This window comes from Gorilla gorilla, chromosome 10 (genome assembly GCF_029281585.2).
Source record: "Gorilla gorilla gorilla isolate KB3781 chromosome 10, NHGRI_mGorGor1-v2.1_pri, whole genome shotgun sequence".
Lineage (NCBI taxonomy): Eukaryota > Metazoa > Chordata > Mammalia > Primates > Hominidae > Gorilla > Gorilla gorilla.
In genome coordinates, this window is record NC_073234.2 from 131,015,120 (window position 1) to 131,040,301 (window position 25,182).

Sequence of the window (25,182 nt, forward strand, 5' to 3'; positions counted from 1 at the left end):
ATTGAACCTCCATAAGTTCAATGAATTAGTCCGAATTCTCCAGGAAGCAGACTAAGACAGGATTAAACATTCAGGGGTTTTATTAGAGGAAGTGCCAATGAGAAGGAAAATAAAGAGGAAGCCTGACCAGGCTGGAAGAGTTATCAGACCTTGAGTGAAGGGGAGAGGGGAACAGAAGGTTTGGGGGGAGAGTCTTAACACAAGGACAATGATGATGGGGCATCCTCACACCCAGCTCAGCCATGCAGGGAGGCCTGGGTCTCCTAGGAATCGGCAGGCCCGCCTTAGAGCCCCTACACGTACACTCATTGGCTGGGAGCTTCCCTGGAGGCGTGGCCTTGGCTCAGCCCTGTAGCTGGGGCTAAGGTAGGTGCATTACTTATGGTCTCCAGAAGGGGGTCCACAAGGTGTGTACTGGTGGCCTCCACTGTCCCAGATGGTCCCATGGAAACAGTAACCTTAAGGCGCACTACAAATTATTGCTCTGTGTCACCTTCTTCCTCTGTAAAACAAGGATAACAATGCTAAATGGCCTGCCTCCCATACCCGTGAGGCTTGAATCCAGGTACTGCATTATAAAGACAAGGTGTTACACTTGCCAGGACGTGAGCCCCCTTGGTGCAGGGATAGTTTTTTAGTCTTTGCCTCTCCACAAGAGGAAGACAAATTGAAGGCTACTGAGCGATAGGACAGCACGGTGTTCTCCATAGCGGGACAAATGCAGGCTACTCAGAGAGGAAGGACAGCATGGTGGTTAAGAATCCAACCTGCCGTGTGCATTGCTGCTGGGAATGTAAAAAGGTGCAGCCGCTGAGGAAACCAGTGTGGAGGTTCCTCAAAAACTTAAACATGGAATTATCACTTGACCCAATAATTACTTTTAGCTAAACACCCCAAAGAAGAGAATGTAGGGATTCGAACAGATACTTATACAGAAATGTTTGTAGTGGCATGATTCACAGTAGCCAAAAGGTGGAAACAGCCCATATGTTCATCAACCGATGCATGGATGAACAAAACGTGGTCTATACACACAATGGAATATTATGCAGCCTTGAAAAGGAAAGAAATTCTGATACATGTTACAACACGGATAAACCTTGAGGATGTAATGCTAAGTGAAATAAGCCAAGCACACAATGATGAAGACTGTATGATTCCACTTATAAGAGGTCCCTTATAAATTCAGAGGGACAGAAAGTAGAATGGTCGTTACCAGGGAATAGGGGCGAGGGGAAGTGCATGTTTAATGGATACAGAGTTTCAATTTGGGGTGATGAAAAAGTTCTGGAGATGGATAGTGGCACCTGGAGGGGTACAGCAATGTGAATGCACTTCATGTCACTGAATTGTACACTTAAGATATTTAAAATAGAAAATCTTATGTTATGTCAGTTTTACCACAATTTTAAAAAAAAATACAGAATGAGGCCCTCAGAGTCAGCCCACCTAACTCAAATCTCAACCTTACCATTTCACCCAGGAGTCAACCAAGGCAGGTGGCTGCTCCTCACCGTGCCTCCATTTCTCCATCTGTAAAAGGCGGGGAGTGATATCCTGGGTCGTAAATGAGATGATGTCTATGGAATGCTTAGCGGACCATTCCAGGTGTCAGTGTGCGATCAATAAATGTGTTCCATGATGCTAATCAGGAGTGGGGAGGACCACATGGATGGTCCCAGGTGTTCAGGTGGCCTTGGGCATTGTAGTGGACTGCAAATGCTCTCTAGCCCTTCCAACCACAGTGATTGACATTCTTCCCCACAACTACACAGACAGCTCCTGGTAAGTGGAAATTTTCCAACTGTTGGAGCAGTCCCTTCCCCAGAACTCCAAGAAAATAAGGTCTGGCCTGGCCACACGTGGCATGTCTGCCCCCGGGGCTGGGCTGAGAGGTCAGCCTGACTTCATGTGATTGCTCCCTGCCACTTCCTCCCCGCCTGCCAGCCCCCCACCCACTAACCCTTTACAGATCTCTGGAATAAGTGAGGCTCTGTTAGGCCGAGACCTTCAGGTGCCGCCACCCCAACTGCTGAGTCTGCCAGCCCTCCAGGCAGGTGGGCCTGAGTGCTGGTAAGCACCAGTACTTCCTCCAGCCTTGATGGGGTCAGGGATGGCAGCTAATTGGAGGATGCTGACCTGATGCCTGTCTCCGGCTTCCTGCCACCTTGCCTGGGGAGGTCATTCACTGTGGGCAATATCCCTCCACCACCTACCCCCAGCAGCTGCAATGCAGACAGGAGTTTATTACTTAATGCAAGTGCTGCAAGTGCTCCCCCAGCGCATGGCGTCCTGTCCCATCCTTGCCATTGCACTCTAGCTCCTTAATGATCTCCAAATCTCTCATGCTAAACCTGTAATAATAGACTTCAACTTTTCAGTACCTAGTCTGTGCCAATTACTTTAAATACTAGCTGCTATAACAAGCAATCCCCCAACTCAGTAGCTTATCTATGGGGCAGCAAGGATGTGCTCTACTTCCTCAGGGACCCAGGCTCCTTCTCACTCGAGTCTTTGCCATCCTCCAGGGCAGCAGTTCTCAGACTTGGGCATGCATCGAAAACCCCCGGAGGGCTTGTTAAAGCACAGATTGCAGGGCCCCACTCACCTCTAGAGTTTCTGATTCAGTAGTTCTTGGGCTGGAACACAGAATTTGCATTTCTGACATGTACCTGGGAGATGCTGCTGATCCAGGGGGCCACATTTTGAGAATCAGGGCTCTAGGGCATTATATCCCTGGATATTTGCATCTAGCTGATAGGGGAGGGAAGCAAGGGCATGGAGAATTATGTAGGAGTTTGTTAAGAGGCAGGCCCACCTTCCATTGGCCAGAAATCCATCACACGACCCTCACTTAACTGCAAGGGAGGCTGGGAAATGTAGTCTATATGTGTACCTGGGAAAAGAGGAGAACCAAGGCTACTGTGAGCCCTATAGCACCCACTGCCACGAACATTTTCAAATAATCGTCATGACACCTAATAAGAGAAGCAGCATTTTTACCCACACTTGACATAAGGGAAAACAAGGTCAGAGAGATTATGTTGCCTGCCCAAGACCACAGGGCTAGTGGAAGGCAGAGCTGGAGTTCGAACCCAGGTCTACCTGATTCTAAGACTTAAACAGGAAGCACACAAGTCTGGGCACAAGTCTTTACTATGTGCCATGATGATGCTTGGTCCACACTTTTGCATCTCTTTTCAGTGCTCACATAAACCCCATGAGCTCAGCAGTGTGTCCACACTTTACAGATGTGCAAACCGAGACTCCAAGAGAGGAAATGGCTGTGTGTGGTCACAAAGCTGGCCGGTTTGAGGCAGAGCCAGATCACACCATTATGCAGCACAGCAAGCAGCAGGTAGGGCCTGGCCTGCAGGGTGAGTGGGCTGCCAGGATGAAAGATTTGAGAGGCTCCAGGACTTGACATCCAGGAGGTGGCAGATGATGGAGGAACTAACCCCAGGGAATACAGAAAGTCACTCCCCATCTGGGCGTGTTCGCTGGAGGGAGGGGGCCTTAAGTAGGAACCAGAGTGAGGGTGTCTATGATCCCAAGGAGGCCAGGCTGGGGCTCATGGGGAAGCAGAAAAGGAAGTCTGGAGAGAAGATGAGTCCTGACCGTGGTTATGAGGAATATGGCTGGTTTTAGCAGATTCAGTAAAAGTAGAAATTTGCAAAGTATGTGTGATGATTGCCATGATGCAGATGGGGAAACCAAGGCTTAGCAAAGCAAGTTTTTGGCCAAGGTTGCACAATCGTGAGCTGCAGCATCTGCCTGCAGCCCCAGCTCTCAGTTCAGTGCAGCCAGCAGCTTCATCCCTGCTGACTGGGCAACTGTTTCCCACCGTTCCTTCACAGCAGGCTTGCCAAGTTGGCACCTGACAGTCAACAGCAGCATTCAGCCAGTCAGACAGAGAGACAGGCCTGAGTTCACATCTGGCTCTGCTACCTCCTCGCCCTGCAGATATTGACATGTGACTTAAATCTGAGTCTCAGTTGCCTCATCTGTAAAATGGGGTTTAATACTAGTGCCCACTTCAGAAGAAAAATAAGTAACTTAATGAGCTCATGGCTTCAGCAATTCTTTCAACTGTCATTTGTTGAGTCCCTACTATGCGCCAGCACTATTCTAGATTTGGAACTAAGCTAAGTCCCCACCCTCTTGGAGCTTACAGAAACAGACATCAAACAAAATAAGTAAGTCAATATCTAGGATGTTCATTGAGGCATGGTGGGGCGCCAAAACAAAATAGGGTTAAGGGGGTCCTGACTTTGATGGAGTTTGGGTGTTTCTTTGTTACAGGTGGTCAGGGCAGGATGAGGAAGGGATACAGGGGCTGAAGACAGACAAGAGACAGTGAGAAAGCAATGGCATTTCTGAGTGGCAGCAACAGCTCTCTAGAGGGGATTGGGCAGGAATTCAAAGTAAGAGAATCAGCACAGTAGAGGGCTGTGGTGTCACTCAGGGTTCTCCAGAGAAACAGAATCAAGAGGAGATTTATTTTAAGGATTTGATTCACCAATTGTGGTGGCTGGCAAAGTCCAAAGTCCACAGGGCAGGCTGGAACTCAGGCAGGAGCTGATGCCCCGGTCTTGAAGCAGAATTTCTTCTTCTTCTCCAGAAACCTGTTCTTGCTCTTATAGTCTTCAACTGATTGGATGAGGTCCACCTGGATTACTGAGGCGTCTCCTTTACTTCAAGTCAGCTGATTGTCAATGCTCACACCACATATCATAGCAACAACTACATACATGTGCTGTTGAATATCTGGGTGCTATAGCCTAGCAAGTCGGTGCAGCGAACTCACCATCATGGTGGTCCCCCAGCAATTTGCAGCCCCAGAAAAGGACAGAGGAGTGAGGAAGGTCAGATGGGTTAGGTTTTCTCCAGGCACTCTAAGGGAGGAAGGGAGGGCAAGTACAGCAAAAGTATAAGCAAGGAGACTCCAACTTCTGGGTCTTAGAAATGGTGGGTTGAGGTGGAAAGTGAAGAAGTGAAAGATAGGAAGAAACCAAGACACTAGAATCCCCTGTGAGGTCAGGAATTGTGGGAGGTGGCATTTCAGAGAGGGTGTGCTGGAAAGATGGTGGTCATCAGACTTCAGGATTAACAGGGTTGCAGTTTTGGTAGCAACAGGACTTGGGCATAAGTGTGGTAGAGAGAGGTAGAGACCCTGGCCTCTGAGAAATCACAGTAAGCACTTTGTGCAGCTCGCTTTGCTGTGTGACCTCACACAAGCTGCTTTTCCTCTCTGGGCCTCAGTTTCTCCATTCTGTGAATGGGAGGATGGCCAAGCCACTACACAGTCTGGCAAGACATCAGACAGAAAAACACGTCATCTAGAGCTGTGTTATCCACTAGTGGAATCACCAGCTTAGGTGGCTATAGAGTGCTTGAAATGAGTTGGACTGAACTGAGATGCCCTGTAAGTGTAAAACATACCAGATTTCAAAGACTTGGTACACACACACACACACACACACAGAGAGAGAGAGAGAGAGAATGTAGAATATCCCATTAATACTTTTATATTGATTATATGGTAGTCTGGGTGCACATATGATAATAAGTGGCCTGTAATCTCAGCACTTTGGGAGGCTAAGGCAGGAGGATTACTTGAGCCCAGGAGTTTGAGACCAGCTAGGGCAACATAGTAAGACCCCATCTCTACAAAAAATAAAAAATTAGCCAGGCATAGTGGCAGGTGCCTGTAGTCTCAGCTACTTGGGAGGCTGAGGCAAGAGGATTGCTTGAGCCCGGGAGGTTGAGGCTGCAGTGAGCTGAAATCACACCACTGCACTCCAGCCTGGGCAACAGAGTGAGACCCTGTCTCAAAAAATAAAAATAAGTAAAAAATTAATACTTCGTATATACTGGGTTAAATTGATTATATTATTAAAGCACATTTTAGTTTTTTTTTTTAAACTTTGCTTTTAAATATGGCTACTAGAAAATGAAAAATTGTGCAGGAGGTTCACATTATATTTCTAAGCAACAGCACTGTTCTAGAACAGGGGTTTGTAAACTGCAGCCCTTGGGCCAAATTTGACACACTGCCTATTTTTATATAACCTATGAGCTACAAATAGTTTGAATATTTTAAAGGCTTGAGAAACAAATCAAAAAAGAAAACTATTTTATGGCATGTGAAAATGATATGAAATTTAAAATTCAGTGTCCACAAATAAAGTTTTATTGGAACACAGCCTGGCCCATTCGATGCACGTTGTCTGTGGCTGCTTTCGTATTGTATCAGCAGAGTTGAGAAGTTGGGACAGTGTGGCCAGCAAAGCTGAAAATATTGACTCTCTGGACCTTTAGAGGAAAAAGTTTGCTGACTTCTGTTCAAAGCGTTATTTATCCACCTATACTGTGCTTCCGGCCCTGGTGTAGAATATACACAATGCAGATTCCTTAGCTCCAGCCCCCAGGTGTGGGTTTGGTTCAATGAATCTGCATTTTGTTAAGTAGCTGAGAGCATTGTTCAGATCCCTACACTGCTCCAAGCAGGTGCTAAGCCTTCATGAGCATCACTTCAGGTAATCCTGGTGAGTCAGACACTGGAAAATCCCCATTGTACAGAGGAGGAAACTGAGGCTCAAAGAGGTGAGAGGCTTGACCTCACACCCAACGCAGGAGGTGCGTGGTGATCCCCTCTGCTGTTGTGCAGAGGAATGTGCCCACCCATCTCCTCTGACGCCTGGGCCTTTGTGCTGGGCCGGAATGTCTTCCTGCCTTTCTCTAGTTGTGTTTTCCCCGGATCCTGTGGGCTGAGCTTTATCCCAGGGGGCTGCCTCCAGAAGGGCTGTGTGTGGCGTCCCGGCGAGGGGGAGGAGGGGGCAGAGTCGCGGGCTCCAGGCCAAGCTGTGATTTAATAAGCAGACACTTAGGGCCCTGATGCTGGGCCCAGCCCGTTTGGGACAGCCCTCTCCGCTAATTGTCCATTGGCTGCCGCCGTCCTGCCGGCATCTCCTGGCTCATTAGGAAGGGGAAGGGGGGTAATCTGGGAAGGGCCTCCTTGAGCTCCAACGGCTGCAGAGATTTTTATCACACTAGACAGCACAGTTGCGTTCATTCCTCCCAAGGAGGATCAAAACAAGGCTGGTCCAGTCCTGGGAGTCACACTCCAGCTATGGCTTAGAAAGGACACAGGATTTGAGTTCAAATCCCACCCGTCACTGTTGAGCTGTGTGATTTGAGCAATTGACCAAACTTCTCTGTGTCTTAGTTTCCTCATCTCTAAAATGCAAATAATAATATGCAAATAAAAACCTCATCTCTACAATGCAAATAATATAAAAGGCAAATAGCCCTAACAGGGTTGCTGTAGGGGTTAAGTTACTACAGTCAGTGCCATATGCATTTGCTTCTCCTATTGCTTCAAAGTGTCATCAGACTGAGAAAAAAGGCAGAACATGGAAAAGGGCTTGACCTGTGTCAAGGAGCTCAATAAAGGGGGTTAGTTTGAGTTATTGCCATTTCTTTGGGGGTTGTTAGAAGATGTAGGAGAGCCTAGCTGGCTGCTCCCCAAAAACCTACTTAGCTTCCTTCCCCTTGGCACCCAACAAGATCACATTTCCCAGCCTCCTTTGAAGTTAGGGGAGACCATGAGTGTGAATTCTGGGCAATGAACTTGGGCAGCCTTGAGGTGTGCCAGTTCCAAGCCCAGCTGCCCTAACAACAGCGTCTTTCTCAGGAGCTCCATGCTCTTTTCACAATCCCCATTTGCCATCTGGATTGAGAAGATGCTAAAGAATAAAAGGAAGCAGAGCCCAGTATGGAAGGCACCTGGGACCCTGAAAGACTGCATGGAGCAGGGTCTTCCCCACCCCTGCTCTGCCACCAAGCAAGCAACAAACTTGTTTTGAGTTAAGCCATGGATATTTTGAAGATTTTTGTTGTGGTGGTGGTTTTAGCAACTAGTCTATCCTGAGTAATAGAGAGGACAAAATTGTCCCAGACTAAGAAGAAGAACAAATCGTTAGTTTCTGTAGACAGCCATTGTCATATTCTAGGAAACCAGAAACCATGTCAGAAGACACTCAAACAGCCCTGTGGAGAGGCCCATGTAGTGAGCAACTGAGGTCTCCTGCCAACAGCCATGGGAGTAAGCTTGGAAACAGATGCTTCAGCCTCAGTCAAGCCTTCAGATGAGATCACAGCCCTGGCCAACATCTTGACTGCAACTTCATGAGAGAACCTGCCAGATCCACCCAACTAATCCTTATCTGAAACCCTACCCCACTGTAAAATAGTAAGTATTTGTTGCTTTAAGTCACTAAGTTTTGGGATGACATGTTATGCAGAAGTAGATAACTGATACACTGCATTGTGGAGTAGGTTCCCACAGTGGCCAACTGGAAAGGAATCTTATGGAGAACTCTGAAAGATTGCATGGAACATGCTTTAAAGTTATGTTCGCTGAGTGGGGAAGAAGACAAGTATTTATTCTCTAACACCCATCCACTGTTGATAAAGGACTGCTCCTGGGGTGTTGATTCCCCAGCATTTCTACCCTGCCCTTACTGAGTCCAAGAGAAAGCCCTCAGATGGAGAGTCTCAGGTGTTTGCATTGGCACCATAGGCATGTACTTGACAAATGCAAAGAGAATATTGGTGAGGTATAGCAAGATCTGATACAGTATCATGTGTCCCAGATTTTCCAGATGTAATCAAATTCCCAAATTTCTTCTTTTTCCATAAAGATGAGGCACTAAAGGTGTATAAGTAAAGAGGCTTCTTTTATGTACCTTTTGAAGATGTTTCATAAAAATAAACCAGCAAATGAGAAGAATCCAGGGCTGGGAAGAGTGGAAGGTTTTTTGTTTGCTAATTCTCTTAATAAACTTACTAATTAGTGCCATAAAAGCAGAATACAAAATAGCACCTTATACTGACATTGAATGTGCCACAGTACAATTAAAAAATGGGGCCTTGCAAAATGGCATTTTTATATTGCCTCATAAAATATCTAATATCGAACTTTGTAAATTACATCAATGCCTTTGAACAAATATTGAGTTCTTTTTAATAAATAAAATGTTCAAAATTATTTCCTGGAAGTGCATTTTAGACATTAATAACTGGCTTCAAATGAAATTCTGTTTCATAGCGATAAGCAAATGTAATTGCTGCAAACTAAAACAGTCTGTAAGGCTTACCTGCTCCAGAAAGGAAACAAAATATTGAGCTAATGTAACCATCAAGATATATAACCTGCTACTCTTTGAATAAACCAAATTCCATCCCTAAACACAGAGAGCTCAGAAATTCAGACCCAAGGACATAAATATAAGGTATTTCCTGGAATTAGTTTCATATGTTTTATATATTGCAGTTATCAATTGATCTGACACAATATCTGAGCCAGTTTAAAAATTACATATTGTGCATCAGAAAAATATACATTTTCATGACATCTGGTACCCTGTGTTATAAAAGTATATACTCATTTATTTTAACTAAAAAAAACACTATTTCCACATCATTAAAAATAATAGTAAGTTCAGTAGTATAAATCTCCATTCCATTCCTTACACCAGAGGTCAGTAAACTCCAGCCTGAGAGGCCAAGTCCAGTCCACCACTTACTTTCATATGTCCACAATCTAAGATTGGTTTTACATTTTTAAATGGTGGGAGGAGTTCAAAAGAAGAAGAGTATTTTGTGATATGTAAAAATTATAGGAAATTCAAATTTGGGTGTCCATAGATAAAATTTGATTGGCACTCAGCCACATCCATTTACTTACGTATCATCTATGGCTGCCTTCACACTACAATCACAAAGCTAAGTAGTTGTGAAAAAGATCTTATGACCTGCAAAGTCTAAAATATTTACTATCTGGTCCTTCACAGAAAAAGTTTGTTGACCTTTACTCCACACCACCCCTATCTCCTCTCTAAGGAGTTAAAAAGGGAAGCTGTTAGGAACTCAAAATACTTAAAAGGGTAAACAGCAGTATTGGTTTTAGCCACCATTTACTACCTCAGGGTCTCCTTGAAGCCTGCAGTGGCCTAAGGAAGAAGATAGGAATGGCCATGGGATAAACTACATCCATGGAAACCCCCAACCTGAGTTATTTACAATCAGACAAGCATAATGTGTCTTTTCTTTCTCCCCAGAGTTGATGTGTCTGACTGAGCAAACTACATAAATTACTTTGACTATCAACTTCATTTAAGCCTCTGGAGATACAGATATCAACAAGCAGGAAGAATAAACATGGCATTAATAGGTAGGGTGGGAAGCTTGTACAATGAAAATCCTTTGGCCTTCACTGTTTATTACAATCAGATTTCTAAGCTTGATAGAGCTAGTTTGGCCCTAATTCACCTGAGATCACTTTTTGAAATGATGCTATTCAACTTTCTTTCAAAAAACTTTATTTTTTAAGTTAGAAAACCTCTTAGAATTTATTATTGAAAATGTACAAGACAGCTGGGCGTGGTGGCTCACGCCTGTAATGCCAGCATTTTGGGAGGCCGAGGCAGGCAGATCACAAGGTCAGGAGATCGAGACCATCCTGGCTAACACAGTGAAACCCCATCTCTACTAAAAAAAAAAAATACAAAAAATTAGCCGGGCATGGTGGTGGGTGCCTGTAGTCCCAACTACTTGGGAGGCTGAGACAGAAGAATGGCATGAACCCAGGAGGTGGAGCTTGCAGTGAGCCGAGATCACACCACTGCACTCCAGCCTGGGTGACAGAGCAAGACTCTGTCTCAAAAAAAAAAAGAAAAAGAAAACATACAAGACAACACAGATAGATTAAAATTACACTTGTTCCCTACAGAGTACTGCTAATATTTTGTTGTCTTGTCTTCTAGGTACCCGAGATTGGGTAACTTATAAACAAGAGATGTTTATTTGAGTCAAAGTTCTGGAGGCTGGAAAATCCCAAATCAACGGGCACATCCAGTGGGGACTTCTTGCTGCATCATAACATGGTAGAGGACAACACATGGCAAGGGATTGTGTGCTTGACAGAGAGAGAGAAAATGGGGACCAGATTATTATTTTGCCAGGAGCCCACTCACTTGATAACTAACGCACTCCATTGATAAAGTATTAACTCATTCGGGTGGAGTCCTTATGACCTAATCGTCTCTTAAAGTCCCTACCTCCCAAACCATTACCTTGGCAATTACACTTCAGCATGAGTTTTGGAGAAGACATTCAAACTACAGCAGTATCTTTTCATGCATTCATGTGCTTTCTAACCTGACATGGACACTCTATGTCAATTAGCACTACAGCATTTCACAAATGCCTGCATATAGAACCCTTTAATTTAATTATTCCCCTATTCAGACATTTTAGTTGTTTTCATTTTTTAATCATAAATAATGCATGAATGAACATCTTTAGAGCTAAATTGGCTCTTAGACACATCCATGAAGATTTTTTTAGAAAACATTTGGGAAACTAATATTGCTGTCTCTAAGTGGACACATACTGTAAAGATTTTTCATATATGTTATAAAACTTCTTTTGGGTAAGGTTCTTTCTTCCAATATTACATGATGGTGGGTGTTTCACACACACACACACATTTATTCAACACATTTTCTGAGGACCTACTTTATGCCAAGCATTTTCTAGGTAATAGGAATGTAAGTAAAGGAATGTAGCAAAGAACCAGACAAACGTCTCTGCCATCACAAAGTTTATATGATGGTGGAAGAGAGAGACAATAAATACAGTATGTAGTATGTTAAATGGTAATAAATGCTAAAGAGGAAACACAGAGGAAAAAGAAGAGGCTTATGAGTTGTGGGGGTAGAAAAGGGGTGGGAATATTAAATGGGACCATCAGAGAAGATCTCACTGAGAAGAGGATATTTGTGCAAAGCCCTGAGGGAGTAAGGACTCTACAAGAATATCTGATGAAAGAGCATTCCAGACAGAAAGAACAGCAGGTGCAAAGTCCCCAAGGCAGGACCATGCCTGGAGGATTCAAGGGGCAACAAGGGTGCCCATGTGGCTGGAACAGAGAGAGAGAGAAGTATGAGATGGGGTCAGAGATGATGGCAGGCCATAATAAAAACTAGGCTTTTACAGTGAGTGAGATGGGAATCATTGGGGGATTTGGAGCAAAAAGTGACACAATTTTATATTTTAACAAAATAAATCTGGCCTCTGTGTTGAAAATAGAACTTTAGGGCAACACAGGTGAGGGCAGAAAGGCTAGTTAGGAGGCTGCTGGAATAATCCAGAGGGGAAATGGCGCGAGTTTCCCAGGTGATAGCAGTGGAAGAAGTTAGTGGTATATTCTAAAGACACATCACCTATAGATGCATAGATATGGATGGATGGATGGATGGATGGATGGACAGGTGGATGGATAATGGATGGATGGATGATGGATGGATGGATGAACGGGTGCTGGATGGAGAATGGATGAATAGGATAGGATAGCATATTGTAATGTATAACACATCAGTGAACATATCAAAATTTGAGGGAGAGCCAATGAGATTCTGCAGTTAGTCTAGAAAAGGTAGAAATAGCCTATTCCTTTCCTCAGGAAATTTATCATTCTAGAGTGACTCCCCCAACAATCCTGAAGGTAGATATTATCATGCCCAATTTATAGAGGAGGAAACTGAGATTCAGAGAAGTTTCCACCCCCCCCCCCCGCCCCCAATGTCAAACAACTAGTAAGTAGCAACACCAATATTCCAAAATTCTATCTCATTCCAAATCTTCGGGGCAAATACTGTAACCTGAGAAATGGGAAACATGTCCCTTCACCCCAAAGAAACATACAGGGCAAAAGAAAGAAACATTTACAGAGGAGAAGAACTAAAAAAGAATCAAAAGTAGGCAGTTTGTTTATAAGTACAGGAGATGGAAGTGGGGGCAAGCAGTTCATAAAAAGAGTCAGCTGAGAGAGACGAATAACGATCTTTCCGTCTAAGATGACCTGATATGAGTAGAGACTGCATCCGTAGGCGTCATGCTCTTTCTCCAAGGCTGCAGTTATTTATCTGCTTGAGCTCTTGTTTTTTCCCTTGCTTTAAAGTGAAATGCGCAAACACTTCCACTTCAAAGGGAAAAATCCTCATAAATGTCATTTTACTGCCAGCCTAGAAGAATAGCATCAACAGATCCTGAAAGCAGGGTGGGTGCAGGGACCCCAGGCTGTCTGTGACTAAGAAGGAAAATGGTCACTGGTTGCTGCGATAGCAGAGAAGCCAGCCTTGAATGAACTCAGCTGAGTACATGCCTATAGCAGCTAAGATCATGGCTAAGACCATGACACTGCCTTAGTTCAAATCCAAAATATGTCTCCTTTTAGTCAGGCAAGTCCCTCAACAATGCTGGGCCTTGGTTTCTTCATCTGTAAAATGGAGTGATTTCAAAGTTATTTTTAGGGTTTTAAAAAGTTCAATGTGATATACCTAGCACAGTGCCTGGCAAGTAAGTCTTTAGCAGATGTTAGCTGTTGTCTTTGGGTATCTCTTGCATGGACAGATCTGGGTCTGATTGTTATGGTGCTTCTTGTGGCAGAAAGTGAGTGATGTCTTCTCATATATGTGGGCATTCCAGATGTGAATTATCAGGTAAGATGCAGGTCCCCAGGTAAGAAATAGGAACTTGGAAAGCAGGCTGTAGAAACTGGGCCAACACTACTGACTAGAGACCCAAGAGTTATTCCTCCTCCCTTCTCCCTGGCTACCATCCGCTGTAGAGGCTAGAAAGCTGAACATGGTCAGCCTCCCTTGCAGCTATGGGACTAGTCCTGTTCAGGAAACAGAAATGAAAGCCTGCAAGGGAGAATTTTGGAAATATTATAATTTGATAAAAAGAGACAGCCTTAACCTGGACCTTCCCATTTTCCTTTTTCTTCTTTCCCCTCTGGCAATGCAGGAAGTAACCATCTTGTGGCCATGAGGGAGGGCCCAAGAGAATCCCAGGAGCTCTCAAAAGAATACTATTGGCTTACTGAGCCAATGCCAACAATCTACTGCATACTCACAAGGACTTCTGATATGTGGGTGATTTAAGCCTCTGTCATTAGGTTTTCCATGATTTGCAGTCATTTGCATTTTTAGCTAACACAAACACAAGAGGGAAAAGTCCTTCCTTTCCTTAGGCCCAGTTCCCCCGAATCTCAACTTCAAGCAGCCTAGATGTCATCAGGAATACCTCCAGCTTGTTGGAAAACGTTGGCTTCTGCTTCATCAATAGCCAGGAAATAGGCAGAAAGACACCCTGAAGACACTTCAAGCCAAAGAGGAATGTAACTTAGCTAGTGGGACAAATCATCTATTTCTTCTCAATGTCCTCTCAGTTTATTTCCCTTGTGCCATCCCAGAGCTTTTAGGGAGACGCTATTTGACATCCTGTCCTGGTCTCAGATTTGCTACAGGGAATTAGAAGGAGGGCTGCAAGTCTGCCTAGGTTAGATCACTGAATGGAGAATGAGGACTGGCCAAGGGAAATTGGGATCTTGGGGGAAAGAAAATCAGAGCTTTAAGATTTCCTCCCTTCTTTCACACTGTGGAGTCAAGACCGATTTTCTTCAGGGCCCAGGAAGTTCCTAACAGCTACAGCAGAGTTTTCCAAACAGTTTCCTTCTTCAAGGTCTCAGCTTAAAAAGGAAGTTCACAGATAATTGACACCTCAACCCTATTTACATTGATTGTTCAATCTAGTTCATTCTCCCCAAAAACTAAAGCACATGTCTACATCAGATGAGTTTCTTAATGCTTATCCTACAGATAAAATACATTCTGCCATTACAGTCCTTAATCATTTATTCATGCATGTGTGGGCTGATTGATTGATGAACTGATTGATTCTTTAACATTTGTTGAGCACCTACTGTAGGCCAAATTCTGCATGGAATGGAATTTTAAGTATGACAAGTGGCACATGCCGGCCTTTGTATGGAGACAACATCCTGGGTTTCATCCACTTCCTATGATAAACTTCTTCAAAACTCATCTAGGGAAACTTCCTCCCAATCTATACATTCCATAATTTATCACCTGGTTGATATTTTTATTGGTTTTGCTCCAAGAGAGTCTAGTTGCAGTTGTTCAAACAGTTTTGCTTAGTCAGCCTGCAAATGAATTTTTAAAAATATCTTGGCAAGTGTACAACTTGCATTGGAGAATTCTGCATGACTTTATTGTGCTTTTACAGAGAGTAGGAGTACATAGAATGGAATATATCACAAAACCTTTGTAGTAGTTTTGGAAGATGGGGGACAAATTGCTTTGCTCAGGACATATAACCACACTACCACCTGGTGGTAATGTTGTACCTGAAACCCTTGAATAAAGGTGGCCCTGAGCCCAAATTTTTGGTGAAATTTATGAATTGGAGAGAGATTTTTCATGTATGAAATTAAAAGGGCCAAGCATCCATGTAAAACCATATCTCAGAAATCTGATGAAAATTCAGATCAATACTTCCCAATTATCATCTTTAACTGTCATATTTATGGTGAATCATAACTGTTCTCAGAAGCAAAGTGCTTTTCATGTGCCTGACTTGAGATAACATTACTATTGCTTCCATTTCACAGCTGAGAAAACTGAGGCCCAAAGAGGCCATGGAACTGCCCAGGGTGTATAGTTAGCAAAATAGGGAAGCCAGGACTCAAACCCACATTTTCTGATGCTGAAACACACACTATGCATTTAGGAAGGGTATCATTATACTTTTGGGTGCTGTTTAAATTGAAAATAAACGCATGAATCAATGACATAACAGAGCACATTGGCATCAAGGCAAGTAAATAGAACAAAGAAAACAATAGGTAGTGTGTCTGTATCTGTGTTGACTGATTATACATAGGACAAATAGCCTTGTCTTAGGTTAGGCCAGATGCCCTAGAAGCAGAGCCTGGGACAAGGATTAGGTGCCAGTGATTTATTGAGTGCCCTTAAGAGAAACCTATATTGGTATGGAAGAAACAAGATAGAAAAGTGGAAGAAGTCAGGCAATGATGTGGTTTCAGGTAAAATCTAGCTCATCCTGATCTGACCAGGAGCCCTGGGGTGTTAATGGCACTGTACACCTTGAGATGAGGAGACTTGACTTTTGTACCCCAGCATATGCCAGTCACTGACTATGGGCTGCCATGGAAGGGAATGTAAAACTCTCAGTTGCCTGCAGGCAAAGTGGCTCCAGTCGCTCCAAAGCAATTCTCTGAAGAAGGGTTGGAGGTATGAGCAGTTAGCAGCACCCTACACAACAGCTGGGTGATGCAAAGACTCAGTTGCCAAAGAGGATCCCAGGGGATCAGGTAAGGCACCAACAGCATCCCTACAGATCCCCAAATCTGCAAAAGGGAGACACAATGAGATGACTCTCAGCGTAGCCTAATTTCTCCAGGAAACAGCCTATCCACACCACCAGGAAGAAAGGCCTCTGCCCTGTTTCTAAGCACTGTTCAATTCACACGATCTTTCCTAATAGGGTCAGAGAGAACATGATATTTCAGTTGGGAATGGAATTGAAAAAAATTATTCAGGTGGGTTCATAAGTAAGGGTGGGACAGGAATACAAATTGGAAATAATCACATGTCCAATTCTAGAAAAATGACTAGGTAAATTATAACACAGCCACATGGCAGAATATCATGTCTTCATTAACAATGAAGGTCATACTAAGAATTGGTGATTGTCACCTTTCATCTGGCTTGTTTCCATCTGAACTCCTGGCTTCTATCTATGTCTCCTACAGCCTATGTATTAGTCAGGGTTCTCCAGAAGGACATAACTAATAGGATCTACGTATATATGAGACAGAGTTTATTAGGGAGAATTAACCCACACCATCACAAGGCGAAGTCCCATGATAGACTCTCTGTAAACTGGGGAAGAAATAAGCCAGTAGTAGCTCAGTCTGAGTCCAAAAGCCTCAAAAATAGAAAAGCCAATAGTGCAGACTTCAGTCTGTGGCCCAAGGCCCAAGAGCCCCCTGGCAAATCACTGATATAAATCCAAGAGTCCAAAGGCTGAAGAACCTGGAGTCTGATGTCCAAGGGCAGGAAGAGCGGAAGGAAGCATCCAGCTTGGGAGAAAGATGAAAGCCAGAACACTTAGCAAGCAAGGTCATCCCACCTTCTTTTGCCTCCTTTGTTCCAGCTGTACTCACAGCCGATTGGATGGTGCTCGCCCACACTGAGGATGGGTCTTCCTCGCCAACTCCACTGACTCACATGTCAATTTCCTCTGGCAGCACCCTTACAGACACACCCAGAAACAACACTTTTACCAGCTATCTAGGCATCCTTCAATCCAGTCAAGTTGACACCTAATATTAATCATCACAGCCTATAATAAACACAACAGCTAGAGATCAGTTTTAAAATCACAGATCAATTCACATGATGCTTATGCTTTCAAAACTTTCTGACAGCTTCTCATCGCACTTTTAATGAAAGTCACAGTCCTCACCCTAGCTCACAGGGTCATACAAGCCCTCAGAAATCTGCTCCCTGCTATCTTTCTCACACCAACTCCTACCACTCTCCCCATCCCCAGCCACTCCCTTCTAGCCACTGTGGCCTCCATGAGGTGCCTCAAATGCACCCACACACACTCACCCCGGGGCCTTTGCACAGTGGTTCCCTCTGCCTGGATGTTCTTTTTGCTGACTCCCTCACCTCCTTCAGTTCTAGGCCCAGGTGCCAGTTTCTCATTAAGGCCTTCTCCAACTACCCTGTTTACAATTTAAACACATACACACACACACACACACACACACACACACACACACACACACACACACACAGAGGCACTCTTTCCTCCTTTCCTGCTTTATTTTTCTTCATCACATCTAGTATTACCATCTCACACCTATATATTTTATGCATTTGTTTTGTGTACTGTTTCTCTGAACTAGAAAGTAAGATCTGAGAAGGCAGGTATTTGGGTTCATGCCATTCACTTCTGTGTCCCCAGCATCTAGGACAATTACACAGTAGGTGCTCCAAAAGTATATGCTGATTGAGTGAATGAAGAAATAAATGACTAATGGAGACACTGCACTTGCTTAATAGAAAAATACACTTGTTATGAAAGCAGAATGCACAAATATATACACTCAGAATGAGTTTACTTACACAAAATAAATATACGTCTTGCAGAAGAAAGAGACTGGAAGGAAATTCCGCATCATGTGGACAGTGGTTAAATTTAGTGGCAGTAGTATTAATAATTATTATATTCTTCTCAGTACTTTTCTGCAGGGACCAATTTTCTACTGTGGCCACGTGTAAAATATTTTAGCTGAGGGGAAATGCTTGGTTTGGTCTTGTTTTTTAAAAAATGAAAGTTGAAACATGAAAGAGTTTTGATGGATTAATCAGTTTAATGATCATTTCCACAGCACAAAAGACAGGCAACATATCAAATGCCTGCTGCGTATGTCATCCTGTGGCGAGACATGAAGGAAGATACAGTCCTACATTATCCTGTGTTTAGGCCCAATGCCTGGCTTGTCCCACGTGCTCATTAAGAGTTTAAGAATGGAAAGAAGAGTGGAAAGGAAAGAGAAAGGAAGAGATGGAGGAAGAAGGAAAGGAGGGAGAAAGAAGCAGAAAGGGACGAAGTGAGAAAGGGAGGCAAGAAAGGGGAGAAAGGGGAGGGGAAGGAAGGGAAGGGAAGGGGGGAGGGGAGGAGGGAGGGAAGGGGGAGGGGGAGGGGAGGAGGGAGGGAAGGGGGAGGGGGAGGGGAGGAGGGAGAGGAGGGGGAGGGGAGGAGGGAGAGGAGGAGGGGAGGAGGGAGGAGAGGGAAGGAAAGAATATGAGAGAGGGAGAGAGGAGGGAGGAAACCTATATACATCAAAATCTCATCCTCTATCATGATGGAGTCTGAAGGCTTCTCCCCCAGTTCCTGGCTGGGGTGGGGCCGCCTAGGGAGGCCAGTTCTTAGGCTGAGGCAATCATCTGTTGGGCAAACACTATGTGTCAGACCCCAGATAACTTGGGGTCCAACCATGCACAAGTGCCTTCAATCCTCTGAGGCTTTGAGCTCCACTGCACAATGGGATGTTCACATCAGCACCCCTTTTAATGTCTCTTAGTCCACATAATGAACTGATGAGATAGGCATTATTCACCCCAATTTAAACATGCAACACTGAGGCGACAAGAGAGGATACAGCCCCTGTCCAAAGTCATACACACAACTATTAAATAGCAGAGACAGATTTGATCCTATTCTCCAAAGCCTTTTATTTTCCCTAACTATGCATGCTGCCTTGGAAAGGGCATTTGAGTGTGAAAGCAGATCTTGGAAAGAAGGGAGTCTCTAAGGCTAAGAAACAAGCGTGCTGGACCTTGGGCCATTTAGGCGCTGGTTCTCTGTGCTCTGATAGTGAGCAGACATCTTTGCATCTCCACACCCCCCGGGAGTGAAATCTTCTGTGTTCAAGAGACTGTAGTTCACCCAAGGTCAGGGTAATTGTGCATGATTAATGGTTGTCTCTTCGTGAAAGACCCACACAAAAGCTCCAAACCAACTTAGTCGTAATTTCATACTTCTCCCAGTCCATTTAGAAGAACGCGGTTTTATTTCCTGTGTGCACAGCCACGAAATCAGAATCTTCAGCTCAGGAAAAGAGCTTTTAAACCTCTGATTCACAGACCGTGTTTTGCCAAGGCCAGGGCCAGACAGCAAGGAATGTGTCTGGCCCCTTTAGGTAAGAAGGAAAAGAGAGGTTATAATAGAAAGAAGGGGGAATTGTCAATTGCTCACCGTGCGCCAAGCATCATCCCATGTTTGTTAGACGAGTTAACTCCCTCAATCCTCAAATCCAATCTGTGATTATCTCCATTTTACTAAGGAAACTGAGGCACAGAGAGGATAAGTAGTTTAGGTCACATGGCTACAGTTAGGGAGCCAGGATTTGAACCTTGGTCATCTGGCTCCAGAACCAGGTATTAAGGAAGCCCTGTCCAGCTTCATGTTTTAGATAGACTCCAAATCTTCACTGTGGTCATAAGTCAAATCAACTTGATTGACAACTCAGTGTAAAGTGGTTTCTTTACAAGCAACGACCCTATGCCCATCAAAACTAGAGTTGTCACCCTTCCAATGGCTCATGTTGTATCGCCTACATGTCCCCACCCCAAGATCCATCCAAACTGCCCCTTTGGTGTCAGCCATGCCCAGTGACCTTCTATTTCCCCACTGGCGTGGTGCTTTTGCATCTCTCCACACCTTTGCACCTGTTGTGCCCCCTGCCTGGAATGCTGGTCTTGTCCAGCCTTTGCCTACTTGGTCTTGTCGAGCCTTTGCCTACGTGGCCAAATCCGGCTCACCTTTCGTGACTCAGGTTGAGCATCTCCCCCAACAAATAGTGACAAGTGGATGAAGCAAAACATTAAATCCAAGTTCACTAACTGGCATCCCGTGGTCCAGATGTGTTCTTCAACAGAATGTGGTTTGGCCACATGGTGCTTTTAGCAATTTGAATTCATTGCTATAATTTTTAAAGTAGGAGATATCACCTTAAAAAAATGTGGAGTTCTGGAGGTTCCTGAAAAGCCAGACGATCTGGTGACTGGACCTAAAACCTTGTATAGCCACAACTGGCTGGAGCTGGGCAGTGGCTGTCCCCTTTGGTGGATGGGATGCGGGCTCTCCAGACCACCAGAGCCCCCTCCACCCCCATCGCTGCCTACCTTATTCATGTATCACCCTGTGTTAGGGTTCTCTAGAGGGACAGAACTAATAGGACAGATGGATATATAAAGAGGAGTTTATTAAGGAGTATTAACTCACACGATCACAAGGTAAGGTCCCACAATAGGCCATCTGCAAGCTGAGGATCAAGGAAGACAGTCCGAGTCCCAAAGCTGAAGAACTCGGAATCTGATGTTCGAGGGCAGGAAGCATCCAGCATGGGAGAAAGATGCAGGCCAGAAGACTAAACCAGTCTAGTCTTTCCACATTCTTCTGCCTGCTTTTTATTCGGGCCACACTGGCAGCTGATTAGATGGTGCCCACCCAGATTGAGGGTGGGTCTGCCTTTCCCAGTCCACTAATTCAAATGTTAATCTCCTTTGGCAACACCCTCAGAGACACACCCAGGAAAAATACTTTGCATCCTTCAGTCCAATCAAGTTGACACTCAATATTAACCATCACACACCCCCATCTTGCCCGTGTAGGTCTTGGAGTTTTTAAGACTTGCTCTATAGGACAGTCTGCAAAATAGAAGTTTGGAAGCACAGAAAGGGAGTCTCTGCTCTGAATTGCCCCTTTCCACTGTGGTGCCTGCCTGGCCTTGCCCTCTGCAGGACATATTATATAACAAATCAGGCCACTGGCTCCAGAAGTGTGTGATAGGAAAAACCATATCCCATTCATTTATTTATTTCACAAATATTTTTTGGAGGACTCACGACGTGCAAGGAATTCTGTCTAATTGGCATGCATTTCAGGGAAGCTGCCAGAAGACAGTCACCTCTGACCCTCTAACTTTTATCTTTTCTCCTGAAACCTTTAAAATGCAACTTCGCCATGCCGTATCCAAGTTTCTAAGGCTTAGAAATTTCATCTCTTGCAAATGGACCATTAAAGACCCCCTCTCTGCCTCCTCTTGGCAACTCCTTTAGTGGTTGATGTGGCTCTTTGAGTGTGTCTTTCAGATGCTCTGGGTCTCGGCTAATCTACAGCTCGCTTTCATGTGTGCTTAGTTACAGACAATGAGGGGAAGCAGCCCAGGACTGTGCCTCCTAGTCAGGCTCATTACAGCGTCCTCGGCCTGTGTAGAAGATGCGGATACCTTGCCCCAAACCCAGCCTGGCAACTTTTATTGGAGCTTAGGCTTTAACTGGGGATTTTAAAGAGCTGGAGATTTTATGGGAGACAGCTGGAATGCCAATCCCTATAGGTGGCCGCAGCCAGAGTCTCCAAAAAGGAAACAGTGGGTTTCCAGGCAGACCAGTTCAGCCTCCTCATGCCCAGGGGAGGAAGGAAGGAGGTGACTGCCAGCTGCCCTCTGATCTTTGAACCTGGGCCTGTCAGCTTCACAGGGGAGCAGTAGAGCATTCAGTCAACCCGAGGATCCCTGTTCTCTCCACCTGGGATACCTCACCCAGCCCCGACCTCCACTGTCCTCAGTGCAATAGCCCCACGCCCTTGCCTGTCTGTTCTCACCGATGGGTAAGGCTGTTCATGAACAAGGACACCGCACAGCAGGATTGTGGCGGGTCTTCCAGTAGAATCATACTGTATTTTCCTGATTCTTCTCTGGCTAGTGATTCCAGAAACCCAGACCACAGGTGGTTGCCATGGCAACTGGGCTCAGTTTTTTTTTTGTTTTTTTTTTTTTAAACTATGTTCTATATCCAAGAGAAGGAGGGCACATTTGGGGAAGGGGTGGGGGTGGTGGAGGAAGCTCCATCAGATTTACCTTCCTGCTTCTGGCCTTTTATCTCAGGCTGAGACCGAGCCACTGTGAGAGGACCAGGGAGTAATTCCTGGAGGGATTCGGCAGGGCGCAATCAGAGGGCCTTTGGGGGGTTTCCGAGGCCTCCCCTCTCCATTTCCTTCCTAATTGTGACATCATGAACACCCTAACAAGTTAGGCATGTGGAAGGCTCCAATTCCTGCCTGCCCTCTCCCTTCCCCCACCGCCTCTCCCAGCTACAGATACTGACCCAGACCTGCAGAAAGACAGAAGGACATCCAGTCTGGAGACCTAGGCTGTGAGACCCTAGGAAATACACTTTGCTTCTCTGGGCCTCAGTTTTCCCATCTGTAAAGTGGAGTAGGTGGACCAGAAAAAAAAAAAAAAAAAAAAGACAATTAGGTTTTCTCTCAGCTGCCATTTCTCAACTATTGGTAGAGGCTGTCTGAAGCACTCTGTCGAGAAGTCTGTTAGCAAATATCCGGGTTCTACTTTGCCATTTTTATAAAACACATCCACAGATTCACCTGCGGGCTGCGGTTTTGGCTTTTTTGAGGTAGGAAACAAAAGTTGCTGCAAAGCAGTCTAAAGGAAGAATCCTTCCAAATCATCAAGATTATTTTCCTCCTAATCTCTTAAATTTTCTCATCCACACCTAATTCAATGGCAAGTGTTTTTAGCAACTCAAATCCAGTTGGGTGTTCTAAAGCATGCAGTTTCATTTTTATGAATGCAATTCTTCTTTTACACACTCATTTTTATTGGCGGATATGAAATTTTATTAAATTGCATGATTACAATAACAAGAAGGGGTAGATTCAGCTTTGTGGGATCTGAAGCTTATACAATTTGGAAGCTCTTTCAGAGGAAAAAAAAAGAAAATTATAAACATAAATTTACCTACAAAACATAGATGCTTATTTAGAATGAGAAAATGTCACAATATGAATCACAAGTCTCTGCTTTTTTAAAAATGAAAAATACTACAAATATCACAAAATCCAGAAGGTGATCATAATATTTGTATTAATTAACTACCTCTCACATCACTAAAATATTTTTTATCCTACAACTTCTGGCTACAGACTCTTAATCATTTCTTCTTTACACAATAATTTGGGAATAATACATTCTAGAGGAAGAATAGAATAATTCAGTATTTTCTTAAGCACAGTTGATTAAATGGTTTTTATATTTGAAATACATAAAATACGCAACTTCATGTACAGAAATAATCACCATTGGTATACTGCTTCAGGGTGTGCCCAGGACCCACAGAAATGGATAAATTCTATTTTACATGATTCCCATTCAAAAAAAAAAGGAATATGGGGTATGTATACCTGGTAAAGCTGTACTTACAAGCAAATTTCTGCTAGAAAGGAACTTCTGTTTTGACGAGTTGTCATTCTAATGGAATCCTCTTACAGTTTTGTGGGTTTGATGACTGAGCATTCTGATTCTCTACAGTTCAGAGTTTCTCTTCCACAACCCACATACCTCTGGTGCCAGGCAACACCGAACATATTCATATTGTGACATGTTCTCTGACTCTGCACCTGAGTATCACAACATCAGTAAGTAGGCACAGTAAGAGGAGGAACAGTTCTAGAACCCATTCCTACATTGGGATGGCTAGAAACAACTGCACAAAGAAATGACTTTAATTCACACAAATATATCGCATTAAAGCCAGTCTAAATATATTCCTAAATCAGCTTTATTTTAACAGTCGTTCTAGTGGCCCCTGACATTTGGGAGGAATGCAAAGAGACTTGTTTTAACCAATACAATTTAAATATTTTATTTTGAAAAATGTTGAAAAACATCATGAGATATATCTGATAATGGACTTTATCCAAAATATATGAAGAACTCTTAAAACTCAACCACAAGAAAATGAACAACCTGATTTAAAAAAATGGGGAAAAGACCTAAAGAGACACCTTGCCAAAGAAGACACACAGATGCCAAGTAAGCAAGTGAAAAGATGTTTCACATCCTAGGTCATTAGGGAACTGCAAATAAAACAACAATGGGATACCACAAAACACCTATTAGAATGGTCAAAATCCAAAACACTGACAACACCAAATGCTGACGAGGATGTGGAGCAATAAGAACTCATATTCATTGCTGGTGAGAATGCAAAATGGTGCAGCCACTTTGCAAGACAGTTTGGCAGTTTCTTAAAAAAGCTAAACATACTCTTACCATAAAATCCAGAAATCATACTCCTTGATATTTACCCAAATGTACTGACAACTTATATCCACACAAAAGCCTGGACATGGATGTGTAAGCAGCTTTATTCATAACTGCCCAGACTTGGAAGTAACCACTTACCTTCAGTAGGTAAGTGGATAATCTATAGTATATCCGGACAGTGGAATATGATTCAGCCCTAAAAGAAATGAGTTATCCAGCCATGAAAAGACATGGTGGAAACTTAAATGCATATTACTATATGAAAGAAGCCAATCTGCAAAGGCTATGTACTGCATGAATCCAACTATATGACACTCTGGACAAAGCAAAACTATGGAAACAGTAAAAGATCAGTTGTTTCCAGGGGTTAAGAGGGAGAGAGGAATGAACAGGCAGAGCACAGGAAATGTTTTTAGAGTAGGGAAACTATTCTGTGTGATACTACAATGGTGGATACATGTCATCATACATCTGCGCAAACCTATAGGATGACAACATCAAGAGTGACACCCTAATGTAAACTATGGACTCAGGTGATGATGTGTCCGTGTATGTCCCTCAATTGTAACACGTGTGGGGAGCATGTT

The 25,182-nt window shown here is 43.9% G+C and overlaps 1 long non-coding RNA gene across 1 annotated transcript in view; it reads right to left on the reverse strand.

Annotated features, from left to right (window-relative positions):
* Positions 1 to 23,891, reverse strand: part of LOC129525644 (uncharacterized) — a 59,514-nt gene extending 35,623 nt beyond the window's left edge. The window contains exons 1-2 of the long non-coding RNA XR_010129270.1: positions 23,750 to 23,891; positions 22,638 to 22,735 (exon numbers count right to left, since the gene is read on the reverse strand). This is a non-coding gene — a long non-coding RNA (uncharacterized lncRNA). The remainder of the gene's footprint in view (positions 1 to 22,637; positions 22,736 to 23,749) is intronic.
* Between the last annotated feature and the right edge of the window lie 1,291 nt (positions 23,892 to 25,182).